We start from the raw sequence: 23,832 nt of genomic DNA, 5'->3' as shown, positions 1-23,832 counted from the left end.
GGGCTTTTGCATAGATCTGCCAATGGATGGCAGAAGGGGAGCTTGATCACCTCCCAGAGTCCGCTAGTAATCTCCAGCCTGAAGGAAAGGGCTGAAAGGCAGTGGAAGGAAACACTGTCTGAAGGTGAACCCATAGACTTCTAGGATTAGGATGGAGAGTTAAAGAATATGCTGTGTGATTGTGAGTGAATGAGATGGATGGCAGGAGGCTCCACATAAAGTTAGTCTGTGTTGGGAGTGTACCAACCTGCCAATTGCTAAGAGGTGTCTTAGATATCTTTGTGAAGAGTATGACTGGAGGGGGACAAAGTGGATGTTTCCCATACCCCTCATTCTCTTATTTGTGTGTGTCTGTCATTTTGAATCTGCTAAAAAGCTGGTTGAGTTATTATGCTTTGTTTAATGGGACATGTCGTCTTTTAAAACTTAATTGGCGGATGTTTCTTTATGTCACTTTATGTTTCCCTCCCTTGTGTGATGTTTCTCCCAACCCATTGGCGCTTTAAAATTTCTGCCTTTTGTTGTTAAGGTTGTGGAAAAATTGCCTGCTGTGTATATGAAGTGTTACCGGTTATCTTAAATTCTTTCTGGGGACCATGTCCCCTCCCTTCCCTAGCCTGTGTTCTCCTTCATAAATTCTGAAGGAGTTCATTGTGATCTACCTATAAAGAAACATAGAAATGTCTCTTATATGCTACTTAGCTTTTGCTAACTCAGTGCAAGTTCATGCTAGCCTTGGAGAAAATAATTTTGTAATCTTTCCCTGGTAACTAAGGGACTGAATAGGCTGTTCTTGTTTTCAAATGCTAAAAGTCAGGTTAGTTGAAAGTAAGTCTGTTTCTAAACGTTTAGGCCTTGCCTAAGATCGTAATCAACTGCTGGTCCCTGAAAACTGTTGGGAAGTCTCTTAGAGTCATGCAATGTTTGCTGAGTCCCTAATTTATGTTGTAATGCTAGATAACACTACTGTTTGTTTTTTTTTGGCTATGCCTGACTAGCACACCTCTCACAAGACTGGTAAAGCTTTAAATGCTGACTTTGCAGGACTTAATAAAGGATGGGAACTGGCCATTCCCACCTGATTAAGTCACCTTAGTAAACTTGGTACTTCATCTAAGGGACAGGTCAAGTACTAGGCACACTGTGGAGCACAGAGTGAGACCTAATCACTTTCATTTAATTGTCCACGTCTTACGACTAAGGCTGCTGTTTAGTAATTCATGAGAATTTTTGACAATTTTGTCTGTTCATCATTCAGAATAAGTAGAAACAGATCATTTTACATCTACGTGGTCTGTTCACTCTAAAAGATTTTGTACCAGGTCATTTTGTAGACATCATTGGAAAGTCATGGAGAAAAAAAAAAAATATGGCTTCAAGGAGGGCTGAGAACACTCAGCCTGGAAAAAGTCATCAGGGTCCTAGGAATTTCTGGCATTGCTGTTTATGGCTTTATTTAGTTATTTGTTTGTTTTAGAATTCTCTTTTGAGGAATAAATTGCAAATGTTCAGAGCAAATTCTGGCTTTTCAAAAAACGTGACCAAGAGAGTGTATAGTGGTCTGTGCCCTCAGACACCCCAATGGGACAGATTTTGAATGATTAGAGCAAATTAAAATTACATGGTTTAAAATTTAAAAATAATAATAAGTGCATTATTAAAAATCAAATTTGAACTCACTACAAGTTAGCAGATAATAAGATTTGGAAAGGAGCAAAACTATCTGGCAATTTAATTCACTTTGTAGACCAAATAATAATAATAATAATAATAAAACAAAATGGTCAAACGTCCTGTATGCAGAAGCATTTTAAAAATTTATTTCATTACTTTGCAAACAAGATTATATTCTATAGAATGCTAAGTACCAAACTCCAAAGACTTGACTCAGGACTATGAATACCAAACTCCCAATTATAGAAAGCCACTGAAGGTTTTAGAAACTGAAACATTAAGAAAAAAAGGAGGAGAAGAACTACAAAATGAGCACTAACTAGAGGAAAGGTAAACAAATTGGCAGTTGCCACTAAAGGCAAAGCTCCAGCCACCCAAAAGAGGCCTGATAAGGATAAACCTGCTAAGGGGGATGGTATCAGCTGCTATGAATGTGGTCAATCTGGGCACTTAAAGCACAATTGTTCTTGATGGCCTAAGCCCCCAGGACTTTGTCCAATCTCTGGATTAAAAAGTCACTGAAAGTGATGGTGCGGCCTCTCCCGAAGGAGGTGGAAACACCTAGCTCAGTGATAGTGGCTGTTGACTGAAGGAGGAGGGGCACAGCCCAGCGCAGCCCTTTGTTTGCCATCAACCCAGAGAATCCTTGGGTCTATATGAATGTGGCTAGGGTCCAAATTAATTTCTTAATTAATTCTGAGGCTATGTTTTTAGCCCTTGTGCTCATACTGAACTTCTTTCTCCTAAAACCTGCTCTCTAGTGAAAGTTAAAGGTGTTCCAAAAGTTAAATGTTTCACCTAATGGTTACTAAAAGGTGAATTCAAATTATAACTGTAAAAGGTTATCTATAAATAAATAAAAAGGAAAGCAAAAAGCAAAGGAAAAACATAAAAGGGTTGTTGGTATACAAATAAGGTTTTAGTGAGAGAACAAAAAAGGAAGGAATATAAAGAAAAAATACATTTTTATCTAAGAGGAAATCTTATGTGGTACATTTTTGTCCTATAATAAAGTAGATAGTTATGAGAATTTTTTAAAAAGGGGGTAGAGAACAAAAATAAAATAGTATAAGTGTGCCAAAAATGTATGAGGAAAGTTTATAAGAAAAAATACATAGAGAGAAGAAATCCTATAAACAATCTAGGCATAATAAAGTCTTTTCTGAATGCAAGTCTCCAAACATTTTCGGATTTCTCTTCAAATTTTATGTAAGATTTACTTGAGTGCCTAGTTCAAATTATAGTTAGCTTTTGTACAAAAGGTAATCAGTCACTGCCTAAAATTGTCAAAATGTATGCCTAACTTTATTCCTTTTATTGAGCTAGAATCCAGGAATTTCATGCCTACATAATGGTCATGCAAAAATTCTAGTCAGTGCTTGCAAACAAATCTGAACGCCTCAAGTCAGACAGGGAGAGGTTTTTGATCTCTGGCTAGGCAGGACTGCACCCATTATCAGCTCTGAAGAAATTACAGAAGATGGGCTTACCTCTCAGCACCCTAAATGATTACGGGATCAAAACATCTCTAAAGAATAAATAATTGAGGCAGGGTAGCTAGCACAGGCTAGAGAGATAAATAAATTTCCTATAGGTAGGTTTTAAAAGACGTTCAGACGTTTCTACTGCAGACCAAGTGGCAACCTACCCCATCCCTTGGTAAATCCAGGGAAAACTCCATCAGATATGAACTAGGACAATACAATCTTTCAATTTGTGGTTTAGCATAATAATCACTAGAAATCCTTTGGAGACACGAGTAAACTAAACATAGGTGTTTGGTATTGTATCACTCAGGATCCAAGGCCCTGAAATGGAATTTGTTAAGCCTTTGAAATTGTTTAATGTTAGACCTTTTCCTATGACCTATGAAAGAAAGGATGCCGCAAACATAAATGCTCATAAGAAAATATGCTGTCCATTTGGAACAAATTTTAATCACAGTTGATAAGCTTATTTTCTTAGACACTTCTTGAACCAGAAGAAACTCAAACACCCCAGGGGAGTAAGTACTGCTAAAAATTGAAGAAAGGAAGGACCCAACCAACAGCTGTAAGAAAAGAAAAAAGGACCCTATGGGTGGTCCTGTTCCTATACTAGTCTATAGAATTTAAATACCTAACTTCTTTATCATGATGAAACCCCTCTATAAAGCCTCAAAGGGGGTGAATAGGAGCCCCTACTATGGGAAAAGATCCAGAAACAGACCTTTGAATAAAGTAAACAGGCTTCTCGCCTTTTAAAATTCTTTATGGGTGGCCACCCCTTCTCGTTAAGGACATACAGGAAAACTTAAAGGAATTAGGAAGTCTTGCCCTAAAACAGCAAATGCAAGCCTTAGGTTCAGTCCTAAATGCCACCCATTGTCAAGTCAGAGAACGATTGCCAATTAGTTTAACTACCAATGCCCATTCTTTAAGCCAGGTAATACTATGGGTAAAAGAGTGAAATGTACAACCTCTAAAGCCCCTCTGGAGAGGACCATTTACCGTTCTTTTGTTTACCCCGACCGCAGTCAAAGTAGCCGAAGTAGTTCCTTGGATCCATTATAGCTGAACTAAGCTGGACTTCCAGAACTGGGAGTGCACCGCAGATTCGGCAGCTCCAGCTCTGCTCTAGAAGCCTGAGGATTCTCTAGCCCTGCTTCAGTCATACACTAGAGGCTGACTGATCAATGCACGGCAGAAGATTGAGGATTCAGCTTAAGAACTCAGCGGACATTACTGATAAGTCATTGTTTTGCTTGGTCAACCTTTATATTTGCTAAACTGTTTGTCATTTTAGTTGCTGTGGAACTAACTTTATTTGCTGTAGAATTAACAGAGTTGTCCGCATTGAGCATGTTAGAAATGGGTTTCACTAGCATTACCATTCTTTCTTATAATAGGAAATGTTCTTGTGCTTTTATGTATTTTGCCTAATTTGGTTGTTTATTTTTTCCCTCACACACCCAGCATGAATGTGTATAGAAACTATCTGGCCAGATGTAAGAGTTTTCCATCGTTATACATCCCAGAAGTTTGTTCTGGTGGCCAAAAAGGCCTGTTTGGTATTGGGCATCTCCTTATGCAACTAAATCTTCTCAATGTACTAAAGGGCTATTTTTGACATATGGAAAGGTTGCAAATGCCCAGCTCCCAGCATTATGGAAAGGCACATGTACCATAGGAATAATCCAACCAGGATTTTTCCTCCTGCCTAACCCAAGGGGGGATGAACTAGGCATTCCCCTTTATGAAGGCCTCAAAACACGAAATGCTCAATCCCTCGACCAAGTTCCTAATATAGAAGGGACCCAGGTTTGGAAAAATAACAAATGGCCACCCCAGAAAATTACAAATACTTATGGCCCAGCCACATGGGTGCAAGATAGGAGTTGGAAATGCCGCACGCCTATATATATGTGCTATTTGCATTATCAGGTTACAAACTGTCTTGGAAATTATAACTAATCAAACAGCCACAGCTTTTGAGCTTGTTGCTCAGCAGCAAGCCCAAATGCACACAGCTATTTATCAAAACCGCTTAGCTTTGAACAACCTGCTAGCAGAAAAAGAAGAAGTATGTGGTAAATTTAATAGCTCTAACTGTTGTTTGCAAATAGATAATAATGGTAAAGTTATAACTGATATAGCCACCAATGTTAGAAGACTTGCCCATGTCCCGGTGCAAAAATGGCAAGGCATAAAAATCGGCATTAGGTTTAAAAACATGTTCTCAGGTCTAGAAAAATTTAAGTATATTATTGGATCTGTTGTCCTATTGGTGGGATCCTCCTGTCTTATCCTCCCTTGCATAGCCTCAATAATTATGAACGCCATTTCTAAGTTTGTGGAAACAGTTATTAAACAAAAAACTGTGGCCCATATAATGGTAGTGCACCAAATTAAAAATAATGGTGCTTTAAATTTATAAAAGATCAAGCATCAAGGGGGGAATGATGTGGCAGGAAGGGGGCTGGTAGCAGTTAAAGGTATTTCCTTTTGAAAGCCAAGAGGCAAGCTCTAAAGACCCACCAGGCCAGTTTTGCTTGAAAAGGCCAAATGGCCAGAGACTGATGGCTCTCATGGAAATGCAAAAGAGTAACTAATTCACAGACTTATCCCAAACCCCTCTTTTGAAGTTGATGGTTTACAACCCTGCTTGCAGACCCTGCTGCCTTGCATTTCCTGGAGACCATTTGTTCTTTGAAAAATCTGATTTTGCTGAGTACAACCTTGTAAGATTCCAAAGAGAATGTGTAATTGCTCAACACGAACCCCTCCCTTACCTAAACAAGGGTGTAAGACCCCTCTTCCTCTGTTCTGCGGGGCTCGACCTGAAAGCATTAGCCCCATCGAGTCCACTGGGCCGGCTGGCACAATAAATTACTACTTCCTATAATAGTCTCAGTGTCACGATCTCTCTGTCTTCCTGCTACAATAAGTTGTTTCTATCAATCAGCAGTATAAGGAGGATGTTTTAGTTCAGTCCATGCCTCAAAATGTGTAAACTGGCTTGTCTTCTTTCCTCGCGGAATCAACAAATTCCTACCGGAGTTATTGGGACCTCTGATTCTGGCCTCTGGCTAATCCTTTTATTTTTAAAATCCTAAATGGCTATAGTAAAATCTCTGTTAGACTCAGAAATGACAGTACAAATTACTCCTATAGGAGAACATGAAAACTAGTTTTACAGACAGATTAGAACAATTTCTGAAAAAATACTGTTATTTCATGAAGAAAGCTTGTAAGACACCCTATGAAGATCTTTGAGGTCTAAGAACCATATATGTTAAGATACATAACTCTCAGTTATTAGGCAAATCACAGGCCATACAAGAGATGGACAAAGATAAGTCAAACCAATGGTAGGAAATTTTGTTCTAAGACCAAGCAGCGTCTTAGGCAAACTTAAAGTGAATAACTATGCACAATTTAATGTCTGCAAGCAATTATTATAAATTCTTTTGTCCAGGTCTACTTTCATGAAAAAGTACTTTAAGAGAAGGATTCAATAGAATCCTCTGTTAAAAACAAAGGCAAATTTGAATAAAGTATTACACTACTTTTGGGTCTGTGTTCAATTTATTGAACAAAATCTTCTGAACTTCACAAATGTACCTGTGTAAGAGAAGCATGTTAATTTATTCTAAAGACCCTGTTGAACAAACCAACCAGACTATAAAACTCAGATTCATACATTCTCTTACCATTACAAATCTCTTTCATTAACTGAAAATTATTCTGGGCAAATGCAATTTGAAATGTTTATCATAGAGGAAGCTATTTTCCCTAACATCTGGTAATGTTCCTCTGTGATCCAGATGAAATATTCTTGATCAAGTCATCAAATAGGAACAGTAATGTCTTCTAAGTCCCTCATTCCTTCTGCAGTTATATGAAAATATTTGAGTGCTCTCATAGAAGCAGCTTCCCTCTCCATTTTCCAGAAAAGGGGATAAGATTTTAAAATAACTTTTCAAAGAGGATTGCTATCCAAATTGGAGGACTTTTTCTCAGATTAAATCAATGTCTGCCATTTACCATAGTCAATAAGAAGACAGCCATACTTCCCATGCTGGCAATTTAGACTTAATCTCATAACATTGGTGTGGTTTGAAAATAATTGAGCCTGATAAGCTATTAATGTTACAATAAGCTGCTCAATGTTGTCTATTTTCAAACATAAATTGGTAGGTTCTGTCTTTTTTTTGGAGTCTAGATGAATAAGTGGTTATGTTCAATTAATTAACTCATGCTAATTATGAGATGTACTTTATAAACAATACAATACCCATTTAAATAAAGTTTTATTCATTGTATTACCATTCTATATGAATATTAGTTTCTTTTATTATAGTATCTCTCCTGTGCTTTGTGGCAAGTACTATATGATTTTGAGGCAGAGTATTCAGTATAGGTTAGACATAGATATATAATTTCTTGTAAGCAGTTTTAGAATAGAGGAAGCATTCAGACATTTTTCCTTATCACATCAGGTTTGACCACCCTGTGTGTTGGAATGTGAACTTGCCAGTTCACCCCATTCTCTTTTTTTGAGTTGGAGTCTCACTCGGTCGCCCAGACTGGAGTGCAGTGGCCGCTTCTGGCCACCGCAGCCTCAACCTGCTGGGCTCCAGCGATCCTTCCTCCTCAGCCTTCCAAGTAGCTGGAACTACAGGCACGCGCTACCATGCCCGGCTGATTTTTTGATTTATTGTCGAGATGAGGTCTCGCTGCCCAGGCGGGTCTCGAACCTGCGAGCTCAGGCTCACCCCATTCTCTTAAATCAGCAAAGAAAAGCTCATCAAGGTGTAGAAATGGTAATCAGCCTACCTTTCAGTTCGTGGTTTAACATAATAATCACTAAAAGTCTATCTAGTCTCCTGTCAAGACAAACTGTTTGTTTTGGGAAAAGGCCATACCTTAGGTGGAGAGATGGTAATCTCGCAGGTGCAGATACCTGCAGTCCCCCTTCTTTAGCATAATTATTGTGTAGCTATATGAAGCTTCTTGTAAAAAGCAAAAGGGAAGTCTTCCTCCAACCTGCCCATGCGCTCTGTAGCATGTCTTTCTCTTTCTCTCTTCAATAAATTCTGTTTTAAAACTATCCTGACCCTTTTGAAATTATTTTCAGTAGTGAGTCAAAGAACTCATGAGTGTCTCATCACACTCCACCTGGCAACAATTTCAGTTAATCAACAGTACAAATTTTACTAGTTATGAAAATGTTTTCAGATAAAGGGCTTGCTCCTCCTTAAAACATTACAATAGCCCTTTACTACAGAAGATAAGTTTATCAATAATAAATGTTTTTTCTTTTTTCTTCTCAAATGCCAATTTTTTATCCATGTATCAAGTATGTATATATAATATCTGATTTTTTTTAACAATACATGAACATTGAATGCCTGTGATGTAAGTCTTTGACAACGATGTCAATTTGGAATGCCAGCATACAAACCCTTGTTAAAACCCTATTGTAATAATTGACAGCTAAGAGGAATAATCAAAAAAGACACGCTAGAAATTATTTCTTTTGATTTTTAAGTTTTTCACCTATAATAAGTCAAAACATCAGAATGTCTTATACTCGCACTACACTACTCTAACTGTTCATATTTTGGATGCAATACCTTTACCAGACATATGCTTTGTATGATGATTCGAAACCTAAGTAAACCATGCTTCTATTGATGTGGATCTCATCTCCTTGTACCTGTAACTCCTTTGTCACCTGAGGAAAGCATAGTTTCCCAACGGTTGTGTGAACTGCCACCCAACTGATTCTGCTAGGAATCCTGCTGAGAGAAAAGGCTGGTACTGCCTGTGAAGATATATTTTCGACCAGTAACCTTTTAGGGTAACCTGGTACCAACTATAGACGATAATCTTATAAGTCTCAATGTTTGCCTGAACTCAAAGACCCATGGTGGATATTACAACTGCACAAAAGCAATTTTTGAAAGGCAAATATGTAGAGTCTGGTTCTAAGAATAATGACAACTCAAAACAGTTACTAATATCTATTGCATGCTGTTGTAAAGAGTTGATATAAATGAACTCACAGCTACCCTATGGAGTAAGTATTATCTTCAGTTTATAGATTAAAAAAACAAAGGAACTGGAAGAATTTGCTCAAAGTGACACAACTATTGAATGGTAGACCTGGAATTTGAACCAAGTAAGTCTGGTTCTACCTCATGTTCTTACTCATTGCATAACCCCATCTCTCAGTAAGATGCTACTTTCTATATGTGATTCTTTTCAGAAAATCAATTTTCAGAGACATCACACTATAACATTAATAGAAAGTCTAAAATTTTAAAGTTGACTATCCAATAATTCTGCTTTTAAAGAAGGTCGCTCCTTTTTTTTTTTTTTTTTTTTAAGTATATTGCTATCAGGAACAATGATGGTATTCTATTGCCAAGGTATTTTGTTAGGATGATAGTTTGAAAATGTATATACTCTATTATTTCTAAGCTGAACTTTTTTGGAAGAGCAAACAGAAATGCTCAGTCACCCTTATAGGACCCAAATCATTAAAAAACATTTGTATTAAGACTACTTTATAACCAATCATTTTTAAATTTTCAAATCTGGATCTTAATAAACAAATAAAGGCAAAGATAAACTATAAACAAGTCACATGATAGCTTCTAGCACATGAAAATGCACAATGTGTATTTAGTCTTTAAAATGTGTCAGTGTAAATACAATTCTGATTAGCCAAACTTTTTTTCTGAGTCTCAAATTAAAATAAATAAATTTGTTTGCCTTGGTTTTCAACAGAAACCAAGATTTGATCCCGTGACCCTGGAGTTTATTTTAACTCTTATTTAAAGTGCTCAGTTAAACTATTTGGAAATGAGATTAGTATAGGCAATGCCAAAGGACATATTTTTTTTTTTTTTTTTTTTGAGTTGGAGTCTCACTCTGTCGCCCAGACTGGAGTGCAGTGGCCGCTCCCGGCCACCGCAGCCTCGACCTGCTGGGCTCCGGCCATCCTTCCGCCTCAGCCTTCCAAGTAGCTGGAATTACAGGCATGCGCTACCACGCCCGGCTGATTTTTTGATTTATTGTAGAGATGAGGTCTCGCTGCCCAGGCGGGTCTCGAACCCGCGGGCTCAGGCAATCCACTCACCTCAGCCTCCCAAAGGCGCGGGATTACAGGCTGAGCCACCGAGCCCGGCTCAAAGGACATATTTATATGAGATGGCAGATTATAAGACACAGCATAAAATAACTATTTCTAAAAAGACTTGAATGCATTTATAGTCTTTCTAACTTTTAAATGTTACTTTCATCTCTTGATCAAGCTAATTGTGGAAATTGTACACTGCAGGAAATGTTTATTATTATTATTATTTTAGTAAACATAAATCAACTAATTTGATATTTTTATGATCCATCCTAAACATCTCTTGAGGAGCTAATTTTATCCCAATACTTGCTTAATGTATTCTTTTGTTTCTGAAATTTTTAGAAAAATGGTCTGTATTGAAAGCATTCTCCCTTCACAGATGCATTAAAAAACGCCAAACAGCCAGACTGCCTTAATAAGCAAATGAAATAGGGGGCTTTGTTAAAGCTAGTCAAAGTAGAGTTGCATCTCCAAATTGAAATTGTCAAGCTTATAATTAAATTGAGAAGGTGGCTCATTTTTTGAATATGAAGAGTTATTCCAATGGGCTACTGATATGATTCACGCATTAAATTTGTCCTTTGCCAATTCTCCATTAGAGCATGACAACAGAAAAGGACAACTTATGTTGAAAAGGAGAAAAATGAATGCATAGAATATCTTAAAAAATTTAACACTACTGAGAGAGCCAGACATAAAATAAAATATGACATTTATTCAGTTATAATCTTGTCCTGTCAAAAAGCATTTTCAAAGCTAATTTTTTTCTAAAGCAGAGACTTTAGGCCAACAATGTTTTGTATCACCTTAAAAGGAAATGATCACAAAAATAATACCAATTCAGGTGACTACTCCGAATGTGTTTTAATTTTATTTAAAAGATCTGTTATAAAAATAAACATTTTGGCCAGGTGAAGTGGCTTAAGCCTGTAATCCCAGTATTTTGAGAGGCTGAGGCAGGAGAATTGAGTCCAGGAGTTCAAGACCATCCTAGGCAACACAGCAAGATCTCATCTCTCCAAAAATAAGAAATAGCCAGGTGTGTGGTAGACACCTGTAGTCCCAGCTACCTAGGAGGGAGGCAGTAGAATCTCCTGAGCCCAGGAAATCAAGACTGCAGTTAGTTGTGCGTGAGACCTTGACTCAAAAACAAACACAAACAAACACAACACAAATATATGTACTTTAGTGATATTAATCATTATCCTTCAATCATGTTGACTTAAAGGCAAAAGCTTAGTTGAAGAACCAATTTTATATAATATCACATAGTAATTACATAATATATATTACAAATATGTTAAATATATAACACATAAAATTATTCAATAGGTAACTATATCTGATTTCTTTCAGTCAAATCACACTTATAAGACCAATTAATTCTCATTCTTGTATAATACTTTATTACATAAAAATATAATTTTTTAAAATCCATTCTATTGTTGACGGACTTTTTGGTAGTTTGGGGCTGCTTAAAATAAATAAATACTTAATAAATAGCAATTTATGGATATTTTAGTTTTTGTCTTTTAGTGAAAAAATATATAACATTTTATTGGCTATGTAACTAAGAGTGCAATTGAAGAGTTATAAAAATGCATTTATTCAATTTTATTGGAGATTTCCAGAGATTTCCAAGTGCTTCTGCAAATTTATACTTCTAAGAGCAATATATAAGAATTTTAATTGCTACACATTTTCATCTACACCTTCTGTTCCATATTTTTTACATTAGTCATTTTTGCAGGTATATAGATTGTGTATATTAAAGTTTTAATTGACATTTCATCGATTACTAAAAAGCCTAAGCATAGTCTCCTATATTTACAGTATCAAACCGCACAGAGACCTTTCTAAATTCACTTTTTAATAACTCATATATTTTTACATATTTTTGGATTTTCTATGTATAAAAGCACATCATCTTTGAATAATGACAGTTGTATTTCTTATTATTCATTTATTTGTCTTTTTTCCCTTGTATTATTACACTAGATAAAAGCACCAGTATAAAATTGGTGATACAAGGTATTTTTGAATCATATTCTAACTCAGGAAGCATGTTTTCAATATGTTATTATTGATTTCTTAGTTAACTTGTGTATTAGATTTTTAAAATATTTCATAGTGAGAATTTACTTGTTTTTCTTTTATTATAGATTTCTAACAGAATACTACTGTAATTAGAAAACAAGTTCTATGAATTGTTTTAAACATTTAATATTTGTGGATTCTTTATCTCACCACATATAGTTAAACTGGGTTTGTTTTAGGTACATGCTCCTTTAGAAAGGAGCGTGAACTCTGGTATTGTTACATTGTTCTATTTATGTCAACTAATTTCTTTGAATCTATTATTAGCCAAGTTCCTCCTTGTCCCAGGTATCAGGCAACCATGAATTTGCTTTATATCATTACAGATTGCATGTATCATTTCTATAGTTGCATATAAATAGAATTCGATGGTATATAATTTTGTGTCATTTTAAAAAAAATTTAGCATTAAATCTGTAAGCTTCATGTATGTTTCTGTATGTACCAGTAGTTTACTTTATTGCTAAGAAATATTACATTATATACATATACCATAATTTGTTACCCTATGAACTTGTTAACTGACATTTTTTTTTGTCTACAGTCTTTTACTATTGTGAATAAAACTGCTATGGCCATTCTTGTACAACTGCTCTGGAGTATGTTTTTATTTCTCTTGGGTAAATATCTAGAAGTATCTATTTCATTGCATATGTTTAACTTTAGAAGAAACTAACAAACTATTAGCCAAGATTATTTTACCATTTTAAATTCTACTACCAGTGTATGTCTCTTAAAATTACTTATCCTCAGACATACCTGGCATTTTGAATCTTTTTACATTTTAGAAATTTTGGTGAGTATAAATGAAATGTCATTGTGGTTATAAATTGCTTTTTTCCTGATGACTAATGACATTAAGGATATTTTAAGGTATTTAATGAACAGTCACATATCTTCTTTAATTAAGTGTGTAGAATATATAGCCCTGCTTTAAGGCTATCTTCTTGAGTTTTAGTGTTCTTTATGTATACTGGATATAAGTCCTTTGTGAGATATATGTATTGTAAGTATCTTCTCCTAATGTATGTTTTTCTTTTCATTTCTTGACTGAGTCTTTTACAAGGCACAAGATTTTAAAGTTGCTGAGTTCAATTTATAATTTTTTTATTTTGTGGCTTTTTTTGTCCCATCAAAAAATGTTTGACTTCCACAAAGTTATCAAGATTTTATTTTATGTTTTCTTTCAGATATCTGAAGTTACAGATCTTTATTTAAAGTTACACTTAACTTTGTATTAATTTTTCATTTATGAAGTGATGTACAATACATCTTTTTCATATATAGATATCCAGGTTGTTCAAGAACAGTTTTGCAAAAATGATTTTCTTTTCTTTTTAAGTTATCTTGGAATTGCTGTCAAAATTAAAGTGATCGTATATGTTTCAACTTGCTGGGCTCCAGCAATCCTTCCGCCTCAGCCTTCCAAGTAGCTGGAATTATAGGCATGCGCTACCACGCCCGGCTGATTTTTTGATTTATTGTAGAGATGAGGTCTCGCTGCCTAGGCGGGTATCGAACCCGCGGGCTCAGGCAATCCACCTCACCTCAGCCTCCCAAAGATGCGGGATTACAGGCTGAGCCACCGAGCCGGGCCCATGTCTATCTTTAGATCAGTACCACACTAATATCACCTTCTCAGGGAGGAATTCCATTATAAGTAGACTAGGTGGGGTCTTCTTTGTTATATCTTATAGCAATCTATGTTTTATCTGACATTAGTTCATTATAAGGCAATGAGATCCATGTAGACAGAAATCATGATCTTTTCCACCATATTTTATTACTTGACACGGACTAAAGGAGATATTCGGCATACAAATAAACAAATTACTTGAAATACTTTTTATATAAGTTGTAGAGCTGTAAGTGCAGAAACCACACACAAAATATTTTCAAACATAGACATGATTTCAGTTATTCTCTTGTATGTATGATGCATGAACTATTAATATTTTCCAGACAATTTGAAACTATGCTCCACTTACCAGGAGGTTTCTGGCCTCCAGAAATGGTTCAAAGATTCTTGATCAAATGATGTTATTCATTATTTATGTTTAAAACTCAGGACACAAATTTGTTGAAAAGCATGCTTGTCCCAGATTCCCACCATTAGATTAATATTTCTCTTAAAACTTTAACTGAACACATCAATAAGAAACATGTTTTATTAGTCAAAGAATAAAACATAGTTTTATAACAGACAACATACATCTGAATTCCAACTCTCCACATGCTGGATACAAAGACTGGGAAAGAAATCAACTAGCGTATCTGAGCTTCAGCTTTCTTTCAGCACAATTACAATAAAATATATGCCGCTGTTGATTATTAAAATTAAGTATAATAACAATTATACTTAGTTTTATGAATATATTCATATGCACACAAGTAAAACTATAGTTTTTATAAGATGAACTGGTAAATAATACAGCACTAAATTTGGGAATTCTGGTGGAATAAGAATTAGGACAAATTTTACTCATGGCTAAAAATTCAGAAACAGTACAAGAACACTTCTTGACAATTAGAGGTGAGGGGGCAGTACTATAATTCCTATAATCTACAACACACTTGTGTACAAGTGAGTGTATACACAAACATATATTTCACACTTCTCAAAATATTGTGAGGCCAGCTCTGCTCATTACAGTCCTTTTAGTGGATGTATGAGTCAGGGTCCAATGAGAAAAACATAAACCACTCCAGGTGTTTCCAACATAGAATTTAACACAGGAATTTCATTATTTAGGCAATGAAAAAGCTAAGAAGAAAAACATGAGGCAACCTTCACCTCACCCTCAGCATGAACTGTTACCATTCTTAGTGCTAAACATATGGAGACGATGAAGCCATGCCAAGCAGACAAAATATCAAAAGTGGATGATTGCTTGCCAGTAGTCTGCCAGTTGTCTCCCATTGGTTAACTCTAGCTGGAACCCAGTAGCCAAAACATCTTGACTAGGAAAATGTTCTGAGAATAAAGAAACCTTGGGTAGCAAAATGGGAGTTTTTCTGAGTAGGCATATTTCTTCACTTTTAATATGTCACAGTTTCTTTAAATCTTATAGTACTCACTTTTTCATTTCTGTAATTATAATATTGAGTGTGCTTAAAAAAATTCACAACTGTGCTCTTATTCAACCTAAAAAAGGATTGCATAGAGTCACGTAGTTGTATCTTCCCTACCTTCATCCTTTGTAAGAAGCGTATAGAAAATGGTGGGCTTTTTTTGCTCTCTGCACTTCTATATACTATACTATGTCTGGTAAGATGATGTCAAATATGCTTATACTTTTCTATAAAAATTACAGTGTTTTGTTGAGAAAATAGAGACTACAGGAGCAAAAAAGTACATAATTTAACTTTAAATTATTACTTGTATACATAAGTATACATAATATATACATAAGTATATATTATAGGCAAAATGTGGTTTTCTTATTTTTAGGTAAAATGTCAGATTGCCCTGTTTGTTTGTTTTTTAATACATTTGAATATCTGCCACATACTGAAAAGTTTCTTTATGACCCAGCTTTTTCAGAGGCTTTGAAGACTTGACAATGGGCTAACATGACTCTATAAAATATATAATTGGCTCTATTACTAAATTAAAGCCTGAATTTCACAATTATCCATAAAGAACTATACTGAAACGATAAACAGTTTTAAACAATTGCAACAACAAAATCCATGAGCTCTTGTGTACGTTTTAAATGTCACATCCTTCCCATGGTCACTTTTACCTGGTAGATCCAGCCACCGTCCTGGCCCCATACCTGTCAGGCCAAAAGACACTACAATATGTACCATGTCAATTGTTTATATCTAGGATAAGAAGCAGCAGCTTTTTTTTTTGAGTTGGAGTCTCACTCTGTCGCCCAGACTGGAGTGCAGTGGCCGCTCCCGGCCACCGCAGCCTCGACCTGCTGGGCTCCGGCCATCCTTCCGCCTCAGCCTTCCGAGTAGCCGGAATTACAGGCATGCGCTACCACATTTTTTGATTTATTGTAGAGATGAGGTCTCGCCTGCCCAGGCGGGTCTCGAACCCGCGGGCTCAGGCAATCCACTCACCTCAGCCTCCCAAAGGCGCGGGATTACAGGCTGAGCCACCGAGCCCGGCTCGAAGCAGCAGCTTTAATTCATACTTTTATTACTTCATCAACACAGTGGAAGAAAAGGGCAGCAGGTAAAAAGAGAACAGTGCTTCGGAAATTATTCCAGGAGAAGCCTGGAGCCACAAGATTGCTATCTCAGATGTGAAGCATAGAATATGTCAGGTGGAAAAAAATGCACCCTGAGGAAAACAATTAAAGTGACTGTCTTCTATTTATTTGAGACTCATGAACTTTGTATCTAAGCTAACATCAGAGGTTGGAGAAGTGTCCGCAGTAGGGAGATATTAAAGAGTTCTGTTCCTGAATTTAGCCTCTTTTCAAATTAGAAATCTCTCTTGTCTTTCCTAGAGTGTCTTATAACACACAAAACAATCTTCCAGAGTCTTTCTATAGATAAGCACAGCTGTCTCCTAGTTGATGGGAATGAGGTTCAAACACTTTCAGAGCAGCTGGTTGTTGCCCTCCCAGCTGCTTGAAAAGCAGGAAATTTTATTGGCAGCAAGCCCCAAACCCAAAGCAATAGGTGTCTAAACTAATCCCCAGGCACTGAAATTTAGCAGCCAGTGGAAGCATGAAGCCATGTGTAGTTTTTAATCACTGTGATCTTTGTCTTTGTGAAAATTTAAACAATGAAGTCCACAGGGTAGGTGGATGGCTGTGTAGGTAGGAAGATGTGTATAAGGAGAAGGGAAAACAGAAGTAGAGTTTGGGAGTTAAGAATATAGGCTCTGGAGGCAAACATAAATCAAAATAATGTATTTCTCTGAATCTCAGTTTTCTTCTCTATAAAATGGAAAGCCAATGATATCTACCTTATAGGATTGTCTTGAGGACAGAATGTGATAATCCAGATTAAATACATAGCACAGTGGATTGTGGCTACCCTGGTTCACTATCATCACTATGATTGCCAAGGTTGTGAAAACAATAATATCCCTTTCCCAGTAGCTATTGCAAAAAGTGAAGGAATGAGGAAAGATGAATCTGTAATGATGGATTTCATTTTGTAAACTTGTGTCAAGGCCATATGCTTTAAAAATTATCTACAATCCTAATAGCAGCCCTGTGAAAGAGATATTTTTCCCACTTATCAGATAAGGTATTCAAGAACTATGTCTCAAGGATTTTCAGTGTCTTGCCCAATGTAACACAGGCAGTAAGTGATAAACTGGGGTTAAGCCTAAATCCACATGACTCCAAGTCCTTATTCTCTCAGCCATCTTATGCTGCTACTTTCTTAAGAAAAGGAAATATTTTGTAACTTGTTAACAAAGCCTTCTTCAATTGGGACTGTTTTGCCCTTGCTGAGGTCTCCCAACTCACTCTTCTTATCCTGCCTCAGAATATTTTGATCTAAAATATTCTTCCTTTCTAGTTTGGGAGTCTTTAAAAATTTTTTTTTTAATCCCTGAATATTGAACTTTCTTGATGATGTCCACTCATTTTTTCTCCCAAACTCTCTTGTCCTTCAGAAACACGTGCCAGATGAGATGGCACACTAGTTCTTCTACATCATCTTAATTGTACCCTTTCAAGAGAAAAATTGACTTTTGTGACTCAAAATTCTTTGAACTTCTGGACAAATTCCTGTATTAATAGATCCCAATTTTTGACTGTTACATGCTTAACAATAGACTGGTGTGTGTGTGTGTGTGTGTGTGTGTGTGTGTGTGTGTGTGGTGTGTGTTTCCCTCTTCAGATGCCCTGGGTTCTATCTTCTTTTCTTTTCTTTTCTTTTTTTTTTTGAGTCGGAGTCTCACTCTGTCGCCCAGACTGGAGTGCAGTGGCCACTCCCGGCCAACGCAGCCTCGACCTGCTGGGCGATCCTTCCACCTCAGCCTTCCGAGTAGCCGGAATTACAGGCGTGCGCTACTACGCCCGGCTAATTTTTTTATTTTATTGTAGAGATGAGGTCTCGCCTGTCCAGGTGGGTCTCGAACCCGCGGGCTCAGGCAATCCACTCACCTCAGCCTCCCAAAGGCGTGGAATTACAGGCTGAACCAATGAGCCCGGCTAAAAGCTAGTTTCTTAGAAGTCAGTCTAGAATCCCACTTTATTAATATAGTGTTCAGTGAAATGGGCCTGCTTTTAAGAAATATGTGCTGCCTGAGAATATACCTGATAGCAGACAAATAAAAATTACAAAGTTTGAGATAGTGTCCTCTAGGAACAAGTGAGTGAGACTAAACAAGGTAATTTTCTTTAAAAATCTTCCCTATAACCCCAGTACAAAAGTAATATGTCCATCTTCCAAGATCTAAGGTTCAAGATCCAAATTACTTTTAATACTCTCAGTCTTACACATTAGGAAGTATTCAATTCACTTTGATTCATTTTCCACAATGTCTTCTGTGGTAGGAACTACTACTTGCATATCCAATAGCCATTTGCCCAGTCTTCCTTAATAATGACACCCTGATTTTATTAAGACAACAATTTACCCAGCCCTAAGGGATAGAACATGATTGATCAATCACCTGTTACAATTGATTGATCTAGGGTTGTTTCGTGTGACTCAGTCCTGACTGACTGGGTAGGAGGACATCTATCTGTTCTCTAAAAGAGATTTTTTAAAGTTACCTAAGGTGAATTGTCTCTTATTCAAAAAGTAGTGGTGTAAAAATGTGAAATTTGGAGCAGCTGCATAAGAAAACAAATAACGGTAAAAAATGATGATAGAGAGAAAAATGTTAAAAGTCAAATTTAATGACATTATTTTATTTGTTTATTTGAGTTGGAATGTCACTCTGTCCAGACTGGAGTGCAGTGGCACACTCCCGGCCACCGCAGCCTCAACCTGCTGGGCTCCAGCGATCCTTCTGCCTCAGCCTTCCAAGTAGATGGAACTACAGGCGTGAGCTACCACGCCCGGCTAATTTTTGATTTATTGTAGAGATGAGGTCTCGCCAAGTTGCCTAGGAGTGTGTCAAACCCGTGGGCTCAGGCAATCTGCGCACCTCGGCTTCCCAAAGAGCAGGATTACAGGCTGAGCCACCGAGCCCAGCTAATGACATTATTAAACCATGGAACAACTATAATCCAGACTTCTTGTTATGCTTTAAGTTGATAATAATCTTTATCTGCAACTAAAAGTATTGTTTTTCCCAATCCCCCTTGCCACTTCTCTATTCTCAGACCAAAATAGTTTGAAGATGATGTTCTCAGTCTCCTAGTTGATTTTTCACATTCTGTTTATCTTGGAAACTTCGATTGCAGTTGTTTTTCTTCAGCATTATTTGCTTCACATCATACCCATGTTCAAAAACACATAGATGCTCCTTACCATAAATATCTGTAATATGGACACTCAGTGCAGAATCAATTTTTTATAAAACTCCCGGATCATAGTTTTACTCAAGCAGGACTACGCCATTTGCTATCACTCACCTAAAACTATTACATTCTACCTCCATAATTTGAATCCCAATCTCTTTTACCTAGGGAATCACACTCATCCTATTCACATCTATTTCTACTGCTAAAATCCAGAGTATTGGAGCAGAGTTTCTATTAGCCAATGAAAACAGTGATTGTATATATGGATCCAATCAACATGGCAATACTGAGATATTGCCCAACAATTCCCTGAGGAAGAAATACAAAGCTATGAGCAGAGAGATCATTAAAAAAGGGAGGATGAGACACAGGGATAAAGTGTGATTAAAGAACAAAGAAATTCTCTCTTATAAGTAAAAGATCGTAGGCACCAGGAGGTCAGGGTTTTTAACCTTAGGCAGTCACTGATTGGGAACAATATAAAATGGACATTCATTTTAGGAAGTTTTCTAGAGAAAAGACTGGGACCTAGTTGTACAAAACTGGAGATTTCACAGCTTAATAGAACCACAGCAATGCTGAGAATAAAGAGACTACAAAGTAGAAAAGTACTAGAGCCCATTGTATACATGTGAATATATGCCCATTCACTTGCATAAGCAGCTTAAAATCACAAGAGATGTACAAATCAGAGAAATTTGAGTTATCCCTGTCAACATACACTATATGTAGAACACTTGGGGTCTTAAGGCTTAATCTTTTGTCCTAAGAAGATATTTTCAAACAAATGTTTAATTCTTTGAAAAAAGCTACGATTCAAAGGAAAAATAAATAATTTGTTTTGCAAGGAGATACTAAAATGCATTTTGTAGGCTCCTTTTGCTTGATGATTTTTAGAGATGAATCTACCGATGCCATGAAGATAATGTGCACTAACTTGCCTTTATTTTTTTTCTTTGTTTTATAGTTCTGCTTATATTCATGGGGTGTGCGTGTTTTTATCTTTTAAGATATCTGGTTATTATGTCTGATTGTGCTAATTAATTTGAATTAAGCAAAAGAGTTGACAGAGGTAACTTATCCTATACTAGAATTTTGGTGAATTGAAAATACTTGTTTTTCATTTTATGGAAATCCTATTCAAAATCTTGTTGCATATAAGGAAAGCCTCCTTTAGCAATGGTGCAGACAATGCAGCTCAAACAATGAGAAAATGTAATTGGTGCCAACATGTTCTAGCTCTTAATTATTTTGTCTTTTTAGTTCAACAAATTGTTGTTATATCTCAGGGTCATGGACAACATCCATTTTGTGTGTGTATATGGAGGGATTATTTTTTTATTAATTATTTTAAGTTGACAGATAATATTGTGCTTTATCATGTACAGAACTCATTCTAGTTTATGAAAAAGATTTTGCACTGAACATAAAAGTCTAGAGATAACCGCAGTGGGTGAGCTTTTGTGGATAATGATACAATTAAACTATAGCTCAGCCTATATGAATGAATATTTTATTGGAACTGACAAAGAACTGCTGTGGTCTATGGAAAAGACAGTCAAGAGTTTAGAAAATGAGGTTTTTACAACGGCATGGAAAGAAAAATATCAATCCTGCTTCTTTGTGCAGATACTTGATGCACTTTGGCCTCAGGCTTTTCAATCTATTGTTCAAAATGTTACCAGGGAAGACAAATGACTATCTCCAGTTGTCTTATAACTACAGTAAGACTTTGGTTAGAGAGCTTGCGATTGGATTTAGAAGGTAGAATGTGCAGGTTGTTCAAATCCAAATTAAATAATAGTTAAAGGTTGATTTGAATTCTTAATTGCTTTAAATTAACTTTTTTTAGTATCTTGTACTAATGCAGTAAGAATGCAGGTGTGTTCTATTATTTTCAAGTACTTCAGTCAAATAATTATTTTGGATATACCCAAATCACGAAGTCAAATATATTCATGAAATAATACAGTAGCTGTTGCTTTGAATTAACATAATATAAGGGTCTAGAGCTAGAGAGTCTTGATATCATCAAATGATCATGAATTTCTTATTACCCTCATTTGGGTCAATGAAAGTATGTGTAATTTGTTGGACAATGTCTGTGACTTCAATGAACATTCATACACTGGAGCATTCTGCCCTCACATCTCATTTTGGTTTCATTATCACATTTCTAATTACCTTCCAGAAATTCACACTTAGATATACCTTAAGAATCTCAAATGTAATTCAAACCTTCTCCCCAGTAAATCAGCATCATGATTAAGAATGATTAAAAACAGACTTCAGAAGCAAATGTCCTGTGTTCAAAACGTGACTCTGTCACTTATTAACCGACTGAATTTGGATGATTTGGTCGATTTTTTCGTGTGGCTTAGTTTTCTCATTTGAAAAATAGGCATAATAATAATATCTACTTAATAACATTGACGTGAAAATGACCTAAGTTATATGACTGCCTCTATATATGTTATATCTGTAATAGTGTCTGGCACATAGTATGCATTACATATACATTTTTAAATACTATTACAATAGCCTCCAAATCTGTGCTTATTCCACTCATAGTCAACCAGAGGTATTCAATCTCCTAAATCTCCCTTAAGTGACAACCCTCTTTTTTCAACTTTACATTCACCTCATTTTTACAAATCAGCATCTTTTTCACATGAATCATTGAAATAGACTAACGTTAGTCTCCTAGAGTTGTCCCCCTTTCTTTAATTCACTCAGAATTATCTTTGTAAATTATGATTCTGATAATTGCATTTCTGTTTTACAAACTTTAATGTAGCATTAATAATCATAGGATAAAGTCTGGAGTATTGAGCATGTAAGAGTCTCAAATGACTATGCCAACCTTATTTTCCACAAATCTAACTTTCTCATGGTGTAAAATGAAAATCGTGCATTCATGACTTAGTGGATGTTTGCCTCTCTTCCAAGAGTTTCTTTCTTAAACTCTTATTCTTAAAGAATAATTCGCATTTATTTTTTTAAGACTCAGCTTTTTTATCCCAGTCATTATCCAGCAAGACAGTGATGATTTTCCCGACACCATTCTTCTCTTTTAGGTAGAGATTATCACTGATTTCTTTGGCCCCCTATTGTATTTTGCTCATATGCTGTATTTCTATTACAGCACTTCCCACTGTGAATTGCTGTTTACTTTCCCTGATCTTCACTGGGAAAACGGGTACAAAACTAAAAATGCTGAATAAACCAATTTTAATTTCATTTGCTTTTTGGCTCACATTTAAGTGGCCATTAAATTTTTTAAAGATCCTAGAGAAATGACGATTATTTTCTTTGACCTGTGGATCTGGTAAATCATGAAACTTTGCAAGCATGTTTGTCATGCTAGAATAACTAAAGTAAGAAGTGGAAGAGAAATGCCAGTTTAATCAAAGCAGATTTTTCTATCACACACACACAAACACATACATACACACACATAAACATTTATGAACTCTTTTTATGTTGCCTTGATAAACACTAAAAATATAGAAAAGTAGGGAGTTTGCTAATTCAAATATTTTACCAAGGGATTGTAAAGAATTTTAAGGAAAACAATGGTCATGGGTCATCTCAGTGAGAATGCTAGAACTGAGGAAAAATATTTATTTCTGGGGTAATTGTAGAAAATGAATTTCCCTCTGAATTAGGTGACTATTTTATCCTAAAGTATTATAGTCCATTGAAATTAGAATCTGAATGCTTTGTTCCACTTTTCTGACTGATACTTAAATGTGCTTTATAAACCATCTGAAACCAAAGCTACAGAACTAAGTCTGAATTTAACCTACTGACACCAGGAAGATAATACAAAATTACTTCTGTTCTCCTTAGCAGAATTTAAGTTCTCTCTTCTATGTCAGAGTTGATACAAAACATGGCTCGTGTCAAGAATCAGTTTTTCACATCTTTAACCTTGACATTATTTATTGAAACTAAGTATGTGGTAAGATGATTGAAGAATTAAAGGGGTTGGTAGTGGCTTGACAGAAAGAAGTCTGATTTATAATCTTTCTCATCT

The 23,832-nt window shown here is 36.0% G+C and overlaps 1 protein-coding gene across 2 annotated transcripts in view; it reads right to left on the bottom strand.

Annotated features, from left to right (window-relative positions):
* The window catches only part of LOC103255712 (catenin alpha-3), a 165,386-nt gene that overhangs the window by 3,157 nt on the left and 138,397 nt on the right, over positions 1–23,832 (bottom strand). The gene's annotated exons all lie outside the window — the stretch shown is intronic.

Source organism: Carlito syrichta, unplaced genomic scaffold, assembly GCF_000164805.1.
Source record: "Carlito syrichta isolate Samal-C Ts95f unplaced genomic scaffold, Tarsius_syrichta-2.0.1 Scaffold75492, whole genome shotgun sequence".
Classification (NCBI taxonomy): Eukaryota; Metazoa; Chordata; class Mammalia; order Primates; family Tarsiidae; genus Carlito; species Carlito syrichta.
This window is presented reverse-complemented; position numbering and strand designations above follow the sequence as displayed.